At 43.9% G+C, this 18,933-nt stretch overlaps 1 protein-coding gene and 1 long non-coding RNA gene across 3 annotated transcripts in view; one reads left to right on the plus strand and one right to left on the minus strand.

Moving 5' to 3' along the window:
- The window catches only part of MACROD2 (mono-ADP ribosylhydrolase 2), a 1,236,128-nt gene extending 1,234,650 nt beyond the window's left edge, over positions 1-1,478 (plus strand). For both annotated transcript variants that reach the window (XM_038750842.1, XM_038750843.1), the window contains exon 19: positions 1,381-1,478. The gene's annotated coding sequence lies outside the window, so the exon portion shown is untranslated. The remainder of the gene's footprint in view (positions 1-1,380) is intronic.
- A 4,589-nt stretch (positions 1,479-6,067) lies between these two features.
- The window catches only part of LOC119931995, a 57,695-nt gene continuing 44,829 nt past the window's right edge, over positions 6,068-18,933 (minus strand). Inside the window, exons 3-4 of the long non-coding RNA XR_005452270.1 lie at positions 7,541-7,696; positions 6,068-6,154 (exon numbers count right to left, since the gene is read on the minus strand). This is a non-coding gene — a long non-coding RNA (uncharacterized LOC119931995). The remainder of the gene's footprint in view (positions 6,155-7,540; positions 7,697-18,933) is intronic.

An 18,933-nucleotide genomic window follows, 5' to 3' on the forward strand; every position in this document is an offset into this window, starting at 1 on the left:
TGTTCAGTACCAATGATTTATTAACCTCATTTTTCAGAAAAAGAGAAGAATTTTCTTAGTAGTAGAAGCACCTATGAAGAAATCACATCTCACTTTTTTTTCCCCCAGAAAGTACTTGCTAAAATCTCACTCTGTGCCAGGCAGTGTATCATGATGGAGTAGATACATGGTACTGTGGTTGGACACAGACTTTATCCCACACAGGACTCTCAGGGTCTATGTAGGAAGGAGTAGGATTTAATCCTCATTTTACAGATGGGGTAAATGAGGCAGAGAGACGTTAAGGAACTAGCCCAAAGTCACTCAGCAGACAAGTGATCAAGCCAGGATTGGAGCCCAGGTCCTTTGACTCTCAGGCTTTCCACTAGGCCATGCTACTTCTCATCTTGATCCTTGATTATATAATTTCCCTTCTTGTAGAGCAATACAAATGAAAGAATAGCAATATAAAACTGTTTTCTTCATAATTGAATTTCATATCATTCAAGACAAAAATAGAAATCACAGTACCAATACAGAAATATAATAAGGTGATTACTGTGTCTCCTCTGTCCTTCTTCATATCTTCAGCAGTCCTGAAGATGTGCAGTAGAATCGGCTTTCAAACTCTTGTCACCCTTCACTCTTGCAGGCAACCATATTTTTTGAGTTAGTTCTGATGGCTAAACAGGACTTGAATGAGACACAAAGTAACAGAGTATGATTATCCATTAATTGTCACGGCATTGTCTCTCTGCCCGTGTCAGCAGTTGCGATCTAAAATGGGTTTTGTGTTTTTTTACAATATTGGTTAAGCACTCACTATGTGCCAGGCACTGTATTAAGCACTGGGGTAATACAAGCGAATAAGGTTGGACACAGTACATGTCCCATATGGGGTTCACGATCTTAATCCCCATTTTCCAGATGAGGTAACAGGCACAGGGCAGTGGAGTGACTTACCCATGGTCACACAGCTGACAGGTGGTGGAGTCAGGTTTCGAACCCAGGTCCTCCTGACTCCCAAGGCCTGTGCTCTATGTACTAGACCACACTGCTTCTACGTGCAAGGGCATCTGTGGTAGATGACCCAAACAATTCACAGACTGGTGCAGAGGAATGCTTAGGAGATGAGTTCAGTTAATTATCACAGTGGATCATCGGTTGGCAAGTACTTGGAGTGCTATATATCCCATTATGTCCCCTTTAAAGGTACCACATACCCATAGTAGAATCTCAAACTTCAAAAGTTATTCAGCTAGGCCAATCAAATAGGATATTCTTGGCACCCCTTTGCGGGGAGGGTTATTTAAAGAGCACTCTTGTAAAGCTGTCCCCTGCTGGGGCGATGAAAATTCATTACCTTCATCTTAACGAATGATTTATCTTTGTCTTCCACAGAGAAACAGGATGAGACAAAAGAACAAGCAAATGAAACTAAGTGACATCCTTGGCATTATTCCCGAGGGGAGAAGAGACAGCACTAGGTGGTGCCTATGGGGGGTGGGGGGGGGGAGGGAATGGATTGGGGATGTGGGACTTCAGAAGGAACCCTTTGCTTTAATTCTTCTTCATTCTTAGGGCCGTCCTTTTTTCTGTCTACCTTCTCCAAAGGACGCATCCTTCAATTTGGTGGCAGGTGCCCCACATTCGGATGTGTGTCTGCGTTCTGAACTGCTCCCATAATTTACTGCCTTTTCCTTTCTAACAGTGGCCCCGGAGTTGTGGTGAAACCGTTTTATAAAAATCTATCTGATCTGTAGTCTGGCCTCCCAATCTACTTTGCTGTTCCTTTATAAAAGCTTATTGTGCCGTGGTTTCTGTAGAGAAACAGGTGTGGGATGAGGTTGAGAGATGAATTTCATGAAGTGCACTGCCAGGCAACAGCAGGGTATATGGAAAAACCAAGTGGCATAGAAAGGTTCGAAAATGGTCGAAACCTACTTAGGGAGCCTTTGGAGAAAGGGAGGAAATAGAAATGGAAAGTGTTTATTCAGTATTTTGAAAGCCTCCATGGAGTTGAGAACACTTGAGTCTGTCACAGTAAAGAAACTGTGCTCAAAGCCCAGGGGGGTCATTCAGCTATCCTGAACTGCTGCTCTCCTCCCCAAGGGTGGAATTTGGATTTTTGAACATCCAGGGACTTAAGACTCCCAGGGCAGTCCCTCTATCCCTTAATGGCTTTGCAGCTGCCTCAGATGATGGAAAATCTCTTTCCATCCAGTCAGTTCTGGCTGCTGAGCAACCCTGGGATCTGTTTGTTTGCAATTATGAAAGCTATTCTGAGTGAGTGCTTGCCTACGGAATTGCTTGAATGTGGCAAAAATAGCAAATCCCTCCTCTTCTAGATTCAGCCACTGGCTCAAGTAAGGCCCGATGCCATTCCCCATTGCATTTTCCACTGTGGTTCGAAGTGGGTTGTGATGCATTCACTTAGTCTCAGTTTCCGCCGTGTTGCCGGTTCCTAGGGGTGCCGAGGGGTGGGGTTTTTTGCCTTTTTTTGAGTAAAATGCTGTCACTGGGAGTAAGGTTATATTTTCCAACAGTACCAGAAAATACTTTAATGGGCTGTTCACACAATGCACAGAACGCGCCACATGTTTCCCAGGAAACACATTCCCATTTGTTTTTAAAAAGAATTAGAGCTCTTGCATGCTTGCTTTGTTTCTATATTGCCGGCTCATGCACCGATCCTGAAACCATTCACTGTGCTTCCCTAGTAAAACCAATCAAAATGGAGAAAGGAAAGGAAGTTCAGGCAGGAGATGACTCCAGCCCCACTGGGCAGTTCAAACTGGAGAGTAGAAAGAGGACAGTGGCATCTAATTGTGCGGGGGAAATGAGAACAAGGCAGTACGGGGTAGGACCTGAATTAGCTGATCATTTCCTAGGGTACATCCAGTTCCTATCTACCTGAACGTATCCTTGACCTACACTATCTTGACAAACTCTGTGCCGTACTTCCACTAGGAGACTAATACTTATATCACCCCCTCACTTGCTTTAGGGGTCCTTCCTTGTGATAATCTATGGATTTATGTCTATTTGAATGTTTCCCTTGAGCAAGCAGAAGATGATTCAGGGTAGCAGGGGCCTGGTGAAATCAGTCAGATTGGGTTCTCAGACAGCACTGCTGGAGCCACGTCGTATTCTCCTGCCAAGTCTAAAACTCTCCTGGCTAAAATCACATTTTCTCTACTTCACCAAATGACAGAGAAGGTCCTGGTTTTTCTTTGTCCTGAGTCATCTTTCTCAACTTTGTTGTTATTTTTGACTAGTTTCATTGTCACTTGAAGGATGCCCATACAACATATTTCAGGATCACATGATTCACCCTTAAACAGCCTTGTCGCATTTTGCCTTTGATTAATAACAACCTCAATGGGATCTCCTATGGTCCTTCTCCCTTGTGTATTTCCAGTCAGTTAACATAAGCCTGGAGGGTTTGCTTTCTCTCCCCAAGTTAAAGACAACTTCCCCATAAGTCAGGAAAAGACTACTTTCATGTAACCCAAGAGATAGTGTTGAGTTGTGGTGCTGTCTCTCCTGCATGTCATTTTTAAAACAATTGAGAAAGTCACCTTTCATCCTTGTGAAATGCTTGAGAAGTGCAGGCCGCTGCAAACCGATTATCCTATGGCTTCCCAATGTTAGTGATATTCACTTTCCGTTAGGAGCTGCAACAGGAACCAACACTAAAGAGCTGGAAGAAAGAGAGAGAGAGGTAGGTGAGATGGAAATAATAAAAAGGATGAACAAAAATCTTAATCTCCTTCTTAAGAGAGATTGGTATTAGAAATAATGACCTTTAATAATGCTTAAACTCATTGGCATAGAGGAAGGAGGGGACAGCTCAAGAGTTGATTACACTTTTCATCTCACCTTGGCCCTTTTGAACAGCGGCAGTTCCTTGAAGCTGGGGAAATCTGACCCGAGGATGTCATAGAAAAATGAGAAATGTATCCAGGAAGTTAACAGAATAAATCGCATCAGCTCTCCATGTTTGTCTCAGTCCACTGGGTGGTTTTGCTTTGGTGTTCACCAACTTATTTTAAACTTTAAAAAAAAATGAAGTCAACATGCTCTCATTTAAGTTACAATTATTGCCTTGATGAACATATCTTGAATTTATTTCACTGGAGCTGCTAAAGCACCTAGAATAGGGTGAGTAGAAGAATAAATATGAAGAGTTGATTAATTAGCCTGCCCATGAATTCAATCACGCCATGTTGCATGTGGGAGGAAAAGAGGCCTACATTAGTGGTGTTTGCTTACACTGGATCAAAATATGCTTTTAACATAATAGGTCCAATTTAAAAAGTACTCATTCTAGGAGAGACAATACATTATTCCTCTAGCTGGTGACTGCTCAAATGACGGACAAGTCTCTTTTTATAAAAGCGTACAAAGGAGACATCTGAAGCACGAACTGTGCTATTGGGTCACATATTATTCACTGCAGCTAATTGTAAATCTTTCTACGACGCACTGAAAAGCCTCTTTGTGAACTAACACCGTTTTTGCTTGATGCTCTTGATTTAAAAAGAAACTTCTCTATATGCAGTGCATGTCAGCTTTGCTTTTAAAGATTACAAAGTTAGCAAAATAAGTTCAATATATTTTCTTGGGGAATAGGATTTTTATCATAGGATTCATTAAGGATTTTGCCTTACCCTGACACTTGTGATATTCAGAAAAATTGTAATTTTTCTCGATGAAAGTATGTTTTTACTTACTGCAAAAAAAGCGTAGTCTGTTGCTTGCAAAATGCCTATTGGTAACTGGTATGGAACTGCTGACTAGGCTGACAGTGCCTCTTTTGTTCATCTGGCATTTAAATGCTATATTGCTTCAAAATCTATTAGATTCCTTCTGTCTGTGCCATACATTGCAAAACTTAAACATCGATGCCTTCACAATACAATGTTTGTTAAAGCAGAATCCTAATAAAACCTGTTGAAGATGAGACTACTGAGTTGCTTGTGTTTTCTGGGCTTGTTGATTAACAGGGAGCTCTCAAAAGGTTCATTTGAGACTGTACAGTTGATTGTTAGTATGCCCTTCAGAACCCCATGTAATTAAACTTATTTTCACTGTTCTTGTGCCTCGTTAACACGAGATTGATCAATAGAAGGGATTTTAGATTTTGCGGGGTGATGCTGTAATTGGAAAAGCTGAAACCCACGCATGGCATGCTCTCTGGGTTCCCTTTGGGATGGATGGAAGTCTTCCACTGATTTACTGAAGTTCCCTCATCTGGAAAATGAGGCAAGAGAAATGGTATGTTTGCAATAGGTGCCTAAGCCTTTAGTCTTTGTGATTAAAAAAAAAAAAAAACCACACACCCACGAGGGGGTATCATTTACTTTTTGTTTTTTAAGTCCAAGTATTTGGACACACAAGTCAATCAATGGTATTTACTGCATGCTTACTATGTGTAGAGCACCATACAGTACAACAGAAGTAGAAGATGTGATAACTGCCTCAAGGACCTTAGCAGCCTATAGCGGGAGACAGACATTAAAATGGGATAAGGGAAACAGTAGAATGTGTGAATATGGACATAAATGTCGTCTACTCCGTTTAAATTTCTTAGCAATTAAAATTCTTGGGGATTCACTATCAAGATGGATAGCTCTAAAAAGGGAAAATGGCACTATCTATTTCAGATGAAAATGGGGAGGGTTCAGCCTTGTTGGCCAACAGCAATGCAGAACTCACTGAGAATTCTACTCACCGTACCACTATATCACCACCGAGTCCTAACTGTTCATATGGCAAACCGCCACACTCCTCACCTTCAAAGACTTATTAAAATCGTATCTCCTTCAAGAAGCCATCCCTGATGCCTATGTACTTGGATCTGTACCTTTTAAGCACCTGGTATTCATTCAGCCCCACTGCATGTATGTACATATACACATTTTTAATGTCTGTCACCCCCCTCTAGACTATAAGCTCCTTGTGGGCAGGGAAGGTGTCTACCAACTCTGTTGTATTGCCTCTCCCCAAGCATTCAATAAATGCCACTGATTGATCAACTTTGCCAACTCTGTTATATTGTACTCACCCAAGTGCTTAGTACAGTGTTCTGTATGAAGTAAGCCTTCAATAAATGTCATTGGCTGATTGATTTAAATGACACCTAGTCCTTGGCAGCCACGGAACCACTTTTCTACGAAGAGGGGGTGGAAGGAAAAATGTAGAGTATCTTTAGCAATAATAATAATGGTACTTAAGCACTTACTATACGCCGAGCACTGTTCTATCTAAGCACTGGGGTAGACACAGGTAAATCAGGTTGGACACAGTCCCTGCCCCATATCGGGCTCGCCTGCTTAACCCCATTTTGCAGATGTAGTAACTGAGGCCCAGAGAAGTTAAGTGAATAGCCCCAGGACACACAGCAGACATGTGGCAGAGCTGGGATTAGAACCCAGGTCCTTCTGAATCTCAGGCCTGTGCTCTATCCTTCAAGCCATGCTGCTTCTCTGCACTTCAAGTTCCCTTCTCCTTATGCCAACCTCTCTATCAAAGATACAACAGTGTCTTTTTGCCAGAGGGGTGGGCGGGGGCGGGGAGAATGGCTCCATGATCTTGGGGTTGGTGCCCAATTTAAACCACCTCTGCCTAAAATGAACAACTCTGTTCCCAGAGCAATTCCTTAGAAATTGCCCAGCAGGTTTTCAGGTGTGATCTATCTCAACACAAATAAGAACACCATTAGCCTTCCAGCTCCTGGAGGCATCATCTTATATAAGACTCTGAATCCTCTGCCCCAGAAGCTACCTATTCTGTGTGTGAATCAGTGAAGACAGAGACGCATCTTTCCTGCCCGCGCCTCGATAAGACCAGCAGGCTCCCACGGCACAAGATTGACTACACCCAGAAAGAAAGTTAGTGGGTAGGGGAGAAACACCCAAGTGGGAGGAAATCAGCTTAGTTACCTTGTGTTCTGTGCAGCTCACTACCTCTCTCAGTCCAGGAAAGTCAGACTCTCAAAAATCCTTCCAGTTGAAAAAGCTAATGATTGTATTTTGAGCACAAAGTGACTAGGAGGGAGGGGACTATTTTCATCAATTTCCTGAGTAATCCTCTCTTACAAGCAATGGTTCCAATGTGCCCGCTCCAGCTCACCCTGGACCCCATAAAAGTGAGGGATAACTTCCAGTTTTGATGACATCTCCATTTTTGGAATGAGGAGGAAGGGTAATTCTCCAGTTCCACCCTAGAAGCAAAGAGCTCCCTAAATGCAGGGACTAAAAAGATATAAGCCAAAGGTGCCCGGGCCATGCCAAGCAGAAATGGTCAGTGATTCCACACTGGGCTAATATGTGGGAAGGTCAGGAGGAAGGGGCTGGGCACATGCAGGTCTCCCATTTCCTTAAACCACTCACTGTTTTTGAAGGCAGCAGATATAAAAGATAAAAGATATAAGCCAAAGGTGCCCGGGCCATGCCGAGCAGAAATGGTCAGTGATTCCACGCTGGGCTAATATGCGGGAAGGTCAGGAGGAAGGGGCTGGGCACATGCAGGTCTCCCATTTCCTTAAACCACTCACTGTTTTTGAAGGCAGCAGTAGCCAAGGTTCCTGGGAGAACACACAGACTTGCCCTCAAAGTCGGGATGGCAAAGAGTCATTGAAGGGGCCATGGCTATGTTTCACCAGAGTCTAGATGCCGAATGTGTAGGTGAGCTTCCGGGTAAGTAAATGCATCTAGGGAAAAATAATCCAAATGAGAGATGGAGGAGCTCCGGAGAAACCAGCCACTACAATTAAGGGAAAGTCACTGCTTCCCCAAGAGGAAAGACTGATAGGAATAAGATGCTTCAGTCTGGAAAGGTCAAGGCTGAGAGGGTATTTGAATTTTCAGAATCATGAGGGGCACAATTAGAGAGAAAAACTGTTAAACAAATACTGAAACACGAGAACCAGGGCACAGCCGTTGAAGACAGTAGGCTAAAGACAAAAATGAAATCCACTTTCAAACAGTAGGAAAGCATATGATATTCATTACTGCACATTATGCAAACCAAAAATAGCAATAGCTTCAAGAAGGGTTTGGATAAATTAACGAGCAAGGGTCCCATAAGGGATAATTAGAGAGTAAATTAGGGATATGGAGGGAGAAATCAGCAGTTCTAAATAGAACATCCCTAACCTTGATGGTGGATACCAAAGAGCCACCATCACATTGATCCAAACATCCTGCTGCTCAGATGGAAACAGAATACCATGGTCTAACCCAGTTTGCCACTTCTTGCATACATTACGTTTCCACTGTCCTGGATGCCACTAAAAGAATGAACTCCTTTCTAAAAATCAAAAAAAAAACAAACCAAAAAAACCCAACGATTTCACTTATTTTGGTCTCATGGTCCAGGGAGGTCAGGAGAAAGGGTCTGGACACAGCAAGATCTCCTGCTTCCATGACCACTCACTCTTTCTGTTTGAAACAAAAATGAACTCCTTTCTGAAAAAAAAACAAAACACAAAGAAACAAACAAACAAAAAAACCCTTAACCATTTCACTTACTTTGCTCTCATGGTCATTTCACTGTCACCCCAAAATGGTCTGTAAGAGTGTATTTTTCTGGGAATTGGTGGACAATGGTCCATTGTTGGTTAAAGTGGCCTACTGACTGAAAAGTCAGAGTGGCTGGTTTCCAGGAACATAAGGGTCAGGTCAATATGAACAATAAACCGTGCCTGGAGCCGTGACCAAAAGGATAGTATTTTGTGTTAGCTTAGGCATCTCTGAGGATTTACATTTAGAGCATAATGACCTGGCAGCATGGGTCCTCTGTTCCTGAAAAGTATTGGCTCTTGTATAGTATTCCATCTCCCGAACTAGATTGTAAACTCCTTGAGGACAATGGTCACACCTACCAATTCTATTGTACTCCCTCCCAAGTGCTTAGTACAGTGTGCCACACCCAGCAGCTGCTCAATAAATACACTGGAATGATTGGGCCCTTACTATCTGTCCTAGTCAAGGGAGAAGTAGGGGCTGCAACACAAGAAGGTGAAACTGGCCAAACCATTCCTGCCAAATTCTTTAGGCAACAGCAATTCTGGCCAACACCTTTGGAAATCTAGCACCACCTGGGTAATAAGAAGAAGAAGAAGAATTATAGCATTTGTTAAGTGCTTACTATGTGTCAAGCACTATTCTAAGTGCTGGAATAGATACAAGTTAATCAGATTGGACACAGTCGCTGTACACAGTCACTGCCGCAACTAGGGGCTCACAGATTAAGTAGGACAGAGAATGGCCCTTCAGGAATCCTGAGCCATCCTGCTTCCAACCCTAATTCCATGGACTTTGAGCAAACCAGACAACTTTCTCAGTGACTGTCTGGTTGCTTATATCCAGCTCCCAGCTAAACAATATAGGAAACTGTTCACAAGCGCGCGCGCGCGCACACACACACACACACACACACACACAGAGCTACAGACTCAGTGACCCTCTAAGACACGAGCATTCCCTCCCCACTTTCACTCCTCAGGCAAAACAAAGGGGAGGAAGCATCAGGTCTGGAATTGCCTCTGGTTCTCACTTTTGGAGAAATCCATGCAGTATTTTTCAAGGGCTATGGTCAGCAGCAAGGGCTGGAGGATTCTGGAAGTAGATATTAATGGACTAGGATATAGAATAGGCCATGAGAAGCAATGTGGCTTAGTGGGTAGAGCACAGGCCTAGGAGTCGGAAGGATGTGGGCTCTACTCCCAGCTCTGCCACATGTCTGTTGTGCGACCTCACTTCTCTTTCCCTCAGTCCCTCATCTGTAAAATGGGGATTAAGAGTGTGAGCCCCACTTGGGTCAGGGGTTGTGTCCAACCTGATTAGCTTGTATCTACCCAAGTGATTAGAACAATGCTTGACACATAATAAGCGCTTAACAAGTACCACTACTATTATTGTTATTTTTCCTGTGCAGGACAGTATGGAGAGGGTCGCTGGGAAGGCCTATATGGGGCTGCCGTGTGGAGCAAGACAAGATCATTGGCATGCAGCCAACTCACCCACATTGAGATGATGCTTGTAGCCACCCAATTTTGGTAGGTGAGGCATGTAAGTCCAACGAATGATCGCCGCTCTCCAGGCAGTTGCTGCATGGCAACCTGGAGTTGAACCCAGACACAAGAAAACAGAATAAATACTTTAAAAAGAAATTTCAAACAATATGGATTACCAATGGACTATTGAGAGACAGAAGCAGACAGTGTCCTGGTTATGGAGCCATCAGGAAAGGGGTTGTTCTCTTTGGGCAGATGTTTGGGAAACACCAAGAGATGGGGTAGATTTGTAAACAGGTACAGCAGGTAACAGGGCAACCAGGTAGCAAAAGAATTGCATACACACAATGTAGAACAGAAATTGTCAGTCACGCCTAGGTCTTTCAGCCACACTACCAACATCAAAACATTCTCTACTAGTAGTGTAGAGAAGTCAGAAGGACCTGACTCTACTGGACTGGAGGGTCACCTTGTGAAGCATGACCCCCTCCAGATGGAGGTACAGGCCCAAGATAAAGAATCTAGGTTGGTTTGCTTTGCAAGAAAGTTTCTCATATTGTAGAGCCAAATCTACTCCGTATATATTCTTGCATTAAACAGAATTCCCTCCCACTCCCAAGTCCTCCTGATATCTGGGGTTAGAGAATATGAGTCAAGACCGTAATCCAAGTAAATACCCTAGCATCATGAACTAGCAATCTCTTCCATTGGGCAAAAAAGAGCATCATAATTCTAGTTAAATTCTCTACGTTGCTGATCTAGACTACTATTTATCTGCACTGTCAGGAGACACACCAGAAGTACGTTAGGTTATTTTAAAAGTCATATGCCTGACTAGTGTATAGTTATTCTTAAAGCACTTAAATAGAAAGTGTATATTCTGCCCATATTTCCTGAAGCCATTTCCTCTGTTCCTAGCATTAAAGCAAAATTCACTTAAAAAACTGAGGTCAACTCCAGTTGCCATATTATCAAGTAAGAACACCTAAAGAGACCTAACTATGCCTGAAATCAGATAGGGGAGCATCCAAATGGATCATCTCTGAAAGAGTACAGTTAGAGATAAGGATAGAGCTATGTGGAAGAGGGTAGGCATTATGTTTACCAATTCTATTGTATAGTACTCTCCCAAGCACTCAGTACAGTGCTCTGCACACAGTAAATGCTCAATAAATACCCATGATTAATTGGTCAGATACTTGTTCTTAATCAACAATTGTATTTACTAAGGGTTTACTGTGTACACAGCACTGCATTAAGTGCTTGGAAAAGTACAGTACAACTGAGTTGGTAGATATGTTCCTTGCCCACAAAGAGTTTACAGTTTAAAGGGGGAAACAGACATTTATATCAATCAAGCACATTTATTGAGTGTAGAGCACTGTACTATGCACTTGGGAGAGTACAATATAGTATAGATAAATTATTCACAATATACAGTTTATAGATAATAATAATGTTAGTATTTGTTAAGTGCTCACAATGTTTCAAGCACTGTTCTAAACACTGGGGTAGATACAAGGTAATCAGGTTTGACACAGTCCCTGTCCCACATGGGGCTCACAGTCTTAATCCCCATTTTACAGATTAGGGAATTGAGGCACAAGGAAGTTAAGTGAATTCCCTAAAGTCACACATCCACAAAGCACACAAGTTGCGCAGCCAGGATTAGAACCCTCAGCCTCATATTCCCAAGCCTGTGCTCATGCCACTAGACCATGCTGCTGAAGGGCAAATATCAAATACCCGAAGGTCACAGATCCAAGTGCATAGATGATGCAAAAATGAAAAGGAGCAAGGAAAAGAGAGCTTAATCCGGGAAGGCCTCTTAGAGATGTGACCTCTCCAGATTCGAGAGCTCCAGCACCAGTATCTAGACTTGAACACTAAACCTCGGCGGTCTGCAGGATTGCTATTTCCACAGTCTCACCTACCAGACTCTGATGATGCTCTTAGACTACTAATGTCCTTTTTGATGCACTTTGGAAGGGCCACATCTCAGTGATGATCCTTGAGGCTGTGAAACATCACTCATTGTAGTCCTGCTGTTGATTCAGTGGGAGTCATGGGACCTGGATTCTAGTCTGAGCTCCGCCTGCTGGGATTATGTCACCAGTAGTAAAGATTACTAACCTAAGAATCACCTAGGGCATTCTTGGAGGTGGGAGGGCCCAGCAGGAATCCTGAAAAATAGCTCACTAACACAGGTGATGAAGATAGCAACAGTTACCAAGGTGACCCTTCAGCCATAGATGGGTCCTGCACGTAACAAACCACTGTATGCACTTCACAATATGCTGCACCTCTACCTGTCTACCTGATGGTTTAAAAAAAAGGATCTGTGCCACAATGGAAAAACAACTGGCAAGGATGAGAGCATGCAAGTGGTCCTGCACAAACCATTAGCCCTGGATCAATCCCTGTTGGACTCAGGGCTGAAGCTTATCGTTTTTTTCACCACGCAACTCCATGCAAAATATAGTCAGAGTATACTGAGACAGAGAATAGGACCCATTACTGGGGAGGGGGCTCTGAAGGCAGAGAGAAAGCTCTTCTGGGAATCAAAAGTATAAGCCCTAGTTTCCAATGGGGACTTGTATTGAATTCACAATTATCTGGAGTAATCAGAATCTGTCACCTGACACCAACACCTGCATTCCCCCTCATAATAGAGTTGGGGTGGAATACTCTCTGAACTCCAGAGGCTTGGCCAGCTTGGATGTACCCCTTAGAGCACTTGCCCCTCCCTGCCTCCCCCCATCAACAGCTTGGGTGGCAGGAGAAAACTCTATGCCATCATCATCAATCGTATTTATTGAGCGCTTACTATGTGCAGAGCACTGTACTAAGCGCTTGGGAAGTACAAATTGGCAACATATAGAGACAGTCCCTACCCAACAGTGGGCTCACAGGCTAAAAGGGGGAGACAGAGAACAAAACCAAACATACTAACAAAATAAAATAAATAGAATAGATATGTACAAGTAAAATAAATGGGGTGTAACCACAAATGAACAGTGCACTGTGTAAGCAGGTCTGCTCCAGTGGGATACAGGTTATAATCATTGCCAGGACTAATTGCAGATGTTGTGGTCCCGGGTAGAGCTGGGGTGAGGGGAAGGATGGGGCCAAAGTCAGGCTGCAGACTCCTGGTCTGCCCAGGTCTCTACTGTCTCTAGCTGGCATGTGAAGATGAAGGATCAGAGGGTTCAAGCTGGAGGGCAGAACACAGATTGTGGATTTCCATTAAGATGAGAGGGATTTTGGTTAGACACAGATGGGGTTTTCTTCCCAAGAAAAGAGTCCCTAAGCTAAACATACCTTGAGAGCCAAGCCTCGGGGAATGTGTGAAAGTAGAAGAGAACCTACCACTTCAGGTAGACCAACCCCTAATCAGAAATGACAGGAAAAGAAATACCGAAAGGAAATCCTGACTGCCATTCCAGTGCATTTCAGTGGGGAAAAACTTCCTACTATTAAATGCTGTTAGACACTGGAAGGGGTTACTGGGATGGGTGGAGTTGGCTCTCTCCTTGAGGATGTCTACTTCATTGTCCTTTCCCAAGCTATTAGGAGAAGCCTCTGCACAGAGTTAGCACTCAATAAATACCACTGATTGATGGATTAAATAAGCAGCCATTAGCCTGGGTAGTCTAAATACAGACCACTCAGGAACAGGGGCTCTGGAGAGAGAACAATAAGAGATCTTTTCCAGCTTCATGATTCTGAAAGGAAAAGGGATCGTGTCTACCAAACATATTGTACTCTCCCAAGCACTTAATACAGTGTTCTGCACACAGTTAAGTCCTCAATAAATGTCATCGATTGACTGATTGAAAAAGCAGCCCCCCATCCTACCAGACACTTCTATTATTAGCCCCATGGCCAGGAACATTTCTTCCATTTCACTAATTCAAATGAGACCCTTCCTCCAGGAGAACATCAAACATCTCTGTCACCTTGCAGATGGAATACAATAAACTGACAGCTGCCCAGCTGGATCAGACAGAGCATTGCAAATTGAGTGGTTGGGGAGGGGGAGAGGAAGGAAAAGAGGGAGCTCGTTTAAATATGACCAGAAAACAAATAAACAGATCATCTAAGGTTAAGCCACACGAATAGTCCGCTGGATTGTTAGTCAATTTTCATGATGGCAAAAACAAGCTCTAGGATATTTGCATATAAATTTGTTGGGGGGGGGTGAGGGCAGGGGGAGGGGGCACTCAGCTGCTCTATTCTAGCTTCCTCCTCAAAATCTGTTCACCAAGCAGCTGCACAAATCAGCAGCAAATTCCAGATCTAAAAATGAACTTGCTCACATCACATAGTCCAGCTGGGGTTGGGGGAAAGGAATGGGACGCTCCTCCACTCCTTTCCCTCGCTGGGGGCTGGCTGGTGTCGGACCTGGCCTTAACCCAGTCAAGCAAAGGAACAGCCTCCTGGCTTGAGAGAAATCAGGCAGCAGACAGGGAAGCACTATAGTCCTTCGGAAGGAAAAGGTTTCTCACAGTCCGACGCTGTACTTCCTGAGGCTTCTGGGCTCTTTGCCATTGTACATTCGTTGGGGAGGACTAGCCAACATTTCTGTGGCCTCAGAGACTCTCTCATAACTGATTGGCTAAGCCAGCCATGTAAATCTATATAGGCACAGAGGCCCTAGGCTGGAAGTAAAATATGTACCAGGAAAGTGATACAATCCAAGCTCATGTCAAATGGCCGTTCCTTACCTCTCCTTCGAAACAAAACTCCTGACCTATGGCTTCGAGACTCTCCACCAGGTACTCCCCTTTTGCCAAATTCTCTTTATCTCCCCCGTTTATCTCCCCTGGCAGGTATTCCTCAGCCAAACTGCCTAGGCCATGCACATTCTCCCACCTCCTCGTCGTGGGGAAGGGAGGGAGAAAAGGAAAAGCAACCTAATCAGAGTCCAGTCCTCGATGAGTTTCAGGGCTCGGTGTTTTCAACAATGGATAAGGATTGACTGATATTTGCTTCAGGACACAGTACCTGAACAAAAGTCATGGGACTGAAGAAATTCCGGGACTCCTCTCATCTACCTCTGTCCCTCTGCTTTCACAGTTTGTCTGTACCCTACACTGACTTTTTTTTGTTCTATTCTTTAATCCTTCTAGGGAGGGTGAGTCTATTATAAATCAATCAATGAATCGTATTTGAGTGCCTGGGTGCAGAGGCCTGTACTAAGCACTTGAAAGAGTGCAACAGTTAAAAGAAATAGTGAGCTTACAGATAGCAGGAAAAAGAAAATGGAAAGATGGCTATGTAGGTGAGTAAGTGCTTTAATAGAATCAAATCAACCAGTGGTATTTATTAAGCCCTTCCTGTGTGCAGAGCACTGTACTAAGCACTTGGTAGAGTACAGTATAACAGATTTGGTAGACATGCTCCCTGACCCCAAGAATCTTATGGTCTAAAGGGATAGAATGAATCTTAATCCCTAATAGAAGAGCATGAAAGTCTATATGACAAGACACTGCAGGTGGTTCTAGCTTTGTGGGCAGGGAATGAGTCTACCAACTCTGTTGCATTGTTCTCCCTCAAGTATTTAGTACAGTGCTCTGCATACAGTAAGTGCTCAATAAATACCCTTGATGGATTGATAAATAGAGGTGGCCCAAAAACACTGAAGTAGTTTTGGAAACTAAATTAATCAGGGAGACCTCGAGGAAGGGGTAGGATTCAAAAGGTCTTTGAAGATGGGGAGAGTTGAGGTCTGGCAGGTTTTAAGAGCAAGGGAGTAACAGGAAGGAGGAAGGGACTGAGCCAGGGGTCAGAGGTGGGAGAAATAAGAACGAGGCAGAGGAGAACGAAGAGGACAACTGGTGTGTTGTGGAAGAAGAGAGAGTGGATAAGAGGGAGAGACCTAATAGACTACCCTGAAGCCAATGGTTTGGATTTTCTACTTGATGTGGTCAGGAATAAGGAAACTTTGGGGAGGTTTTTGAGGAGTAGAGGGGCCCAGTTCCCAAAATCCTATTGTCAGGAAGTTCTCTAAGATCAATACAGTGATTTTTCCACCCTGAAATTCCAGAAATTATCAACTTCCAAAACTGAACTGGGCTATAAGCCTGTGAGTCAGTCTGGAGAGGGACATGGGAAAGGAGTAGTATTCCTTAATAATACCTATCTTGGAGATCAGAGTTAGACACTATTAACTATTGTTTGGTGTACCAAAATGCAGGGTGACATGAAAAAAAAAAGAAATCTTCCTCCAATTCCCTTTTTCTAGCCTAGGGTTTTGCTTTCCTGCTGTGATTCCCTGTTTATTGATACCTTATTGCATTAATCCCACCTGCATTAACAGAGATTTGAAGCCCATTTCAGTGCAGTGGTGATAACTAAGAATCATGATATTGTTAAGCATTTTGTACCAATCAGTTACATTTATTGAGCACTTACTTGGGAAGCGCAATAAAAGTACAATATAACAGGGTGGGTAGACATGTTCCCTGTCTACAAGGATATTACAGTTTAGTGCTGTACTAGATACAGGATTATGAGTTGAGACCCAATCCTGTGTCCCACACAGTGCTCATGCGTTCAAAAAGCCAAGGCTTAGACCAAATCCTTCTCCTAGCTATGGCAGCCCATTTCTCCTTTCTTCAGGGGGAACTGAAAACATTTCTTACCATTGACAGTACCAGGGCAGAGTGAGCAGGGTAGCCACCTTAAGCACCCACAGAAAAAAGCCCAGCAGGGCCAGGGTAAACACTCCACCTCCCCAGAAAGGATGAAAAACGAGACACCAGAGGTCCCCCCCAGGCAGCTGGAGTGTGGGAGCGGAAGCCGGGTGGAAGAGAGCAGGGCTCTAAGCTGGGGGCCTCAGGAACAAGTTAATGAAACTTGCCCCAGGTGCAAAAGTATTTAGTTCCACCTCTGACCCACACTCTCGCTCCTCATAATCCTAAAGATTAGTGTCTCCTCTTATGTTTCTCTGTTCTAGGCAAAACAATTCCCGTTTCTTTCATCTTCTTCTATGACCCATTTCCAACCCTTTTCATCATCTTTTGTTGCTCTCCTCTGAACCCTCTCCAAGTGCTTCACATGCCTCTCAAGCTGCAGCTCACAAACCTAAGTAGATAGATCTCAGCCTGAGTTTAGAGGGAGAATGATTTTGAGGTTACTTCCGTAGCGCGTATCAAAGGCACAGTAGGATGCTGGCTTCTTTATCTGCAGCATTCCATCTGATCCACACTTACAAAAGCCTGAATTAGTGGAAAGGGCCCTGGGCAGGGAGCCGGGAGACATGGGTTAGCGTGGCTCAGTGGAAAGAGCCCCAGCTTTGGGAGTCAGAGGTCATGGGTTCTAATCCCGGCTCTGCCAGGTCTGCTGTGTGACCTTGAGCAAGTGGCTTAACTTCTCTGAGCCTCAGTTACCTCATCTGGAAAATGGGGGTGAAGACTGTGAGCCCCACGTGGGACCACCTGTGACTTGGCACAGTACTTCGCACAGAGCTCCGCACCCCCTGATGGCTGATGAAATATCTGTTTTGATTCCTTCCCATGCTCTTTCCACTGAGCCATGGTGCTTCTCTGGACTTAAAGAAGAGCTTTTAAACTAGACATAAGCAATAGAACTGGACTTAAACTAAACATAAGGACTCAGTGGCAGGGGACTTCTGGACTGGAACAGTCCGCTTGAGGGAGAGGAAACTCAATCAAGTCATTTTAAAGCTGTAATAAATAGCCACCAATTTGGGGTGGGAGAGGTTTATTTGTGTCTGCAGGCCTCCAGGCAGGGAACTGGATTCAGTTTCAGCTCTGGAGAACCCTTCCAGCTCCAGAATTTTATAAGTCTATTATACAGAAACAGACTGCTGCTCTGCCTCCTCTGGTGCCCCTAGAGCCCCATAAATCCCAAGGGGAGTGTGAAGCAGGTCTGAGACATGGCCGTGTGCTGCTCCATCACAAGGGAATGGAAAATCAGGCTAGCCAGAGAAAGTCAGGAAGTTAGATTTTCTGTCTGGAGTTAAATCACCAGATGCATCCCACAAGGTCAAATGCTCTGAACAAACATAATATTACTATAGTTACATCTGACAGTGTCAAAAGGTCAATTTCACTACTTCAATACCTGGGGTACCGGTGAGAGATTCAGGAAGATGCCAATAAGTGACATCACTGTTCAAAGAAATAAGCAGCCAAAAAAGAGGAAAGATTTATGAGGCTTTGATTAAATTCATTGAGGTTGGAAAACCTCAGGCTTGAAGCAGGCAAGGCAAAAGTTTGAGCTGCATTTTCCTAGAAGAAAGACAAATTACCTTTCCCTACTAACTTGGCTTCAAGGGCAGCTGTAGAAGAACTAAACTGCAAGCTCCTGGCAGGCAAGGAGCTTCCCAAGTACAGTGCATCACCCTCAGTGGTTGCTCAATACATACCATTATTACAACTGCTACTATAGAAAATGCGAGCAAGTGAATCATCCCAACATCTCCAGCTCCTCCTCCCACGCCACCACATACTCCCACTCTGGAATGCAGACTTACTTTCAAGAGCTTTATTCAGCTGGAGGACAATTCTACTACACACTTAAAAACTTGAACATTTTCAGAGGGTTATGATAAGTTTAGTGAATAATAATAATGGTGATGGCATTTGTTAAGTGCTTACTATGTGCAAAGCACTGTCCTAAGCACTGGGGAGGATACAAGGTAATCAGGTTGTCCCACGTGGGGCTCACAGTCTTCATCCCCATTTTACAGAAGAGTGACAGGTGATGAATGATGGGTGAGAGTTGAGGAAGATGTCTAGGGAGGGAGGGAGTCAAGATTTATTCACCATTCAAGGACATGGTTCATTGCCCCAGGCCGGGAAGCAGCATGGCCTAGTTGATAGAGCATGGACTCGGGAGTCAGAAGGTCATGGGTTCTAATCCTAAATCCGCCACTTGTCTGCTGTGTGACCTTGGGCAAG

Source organism: Tachyglossus aculeatus, chromosome 9, assembly GCF_015852505.1.
Source record: "Tachyglossus aculeatus isolate mTacAcu1 chromosome 9, mTacAcu1.pri, whole genome shotgun sequence".
Taxonomy (NCBI): Eukaryota; Metazoa; Chordata; class Mammalia; order Monotremata; family Tachyglossidae; genus Tachyglossus; species Tachyglossus aculeatus.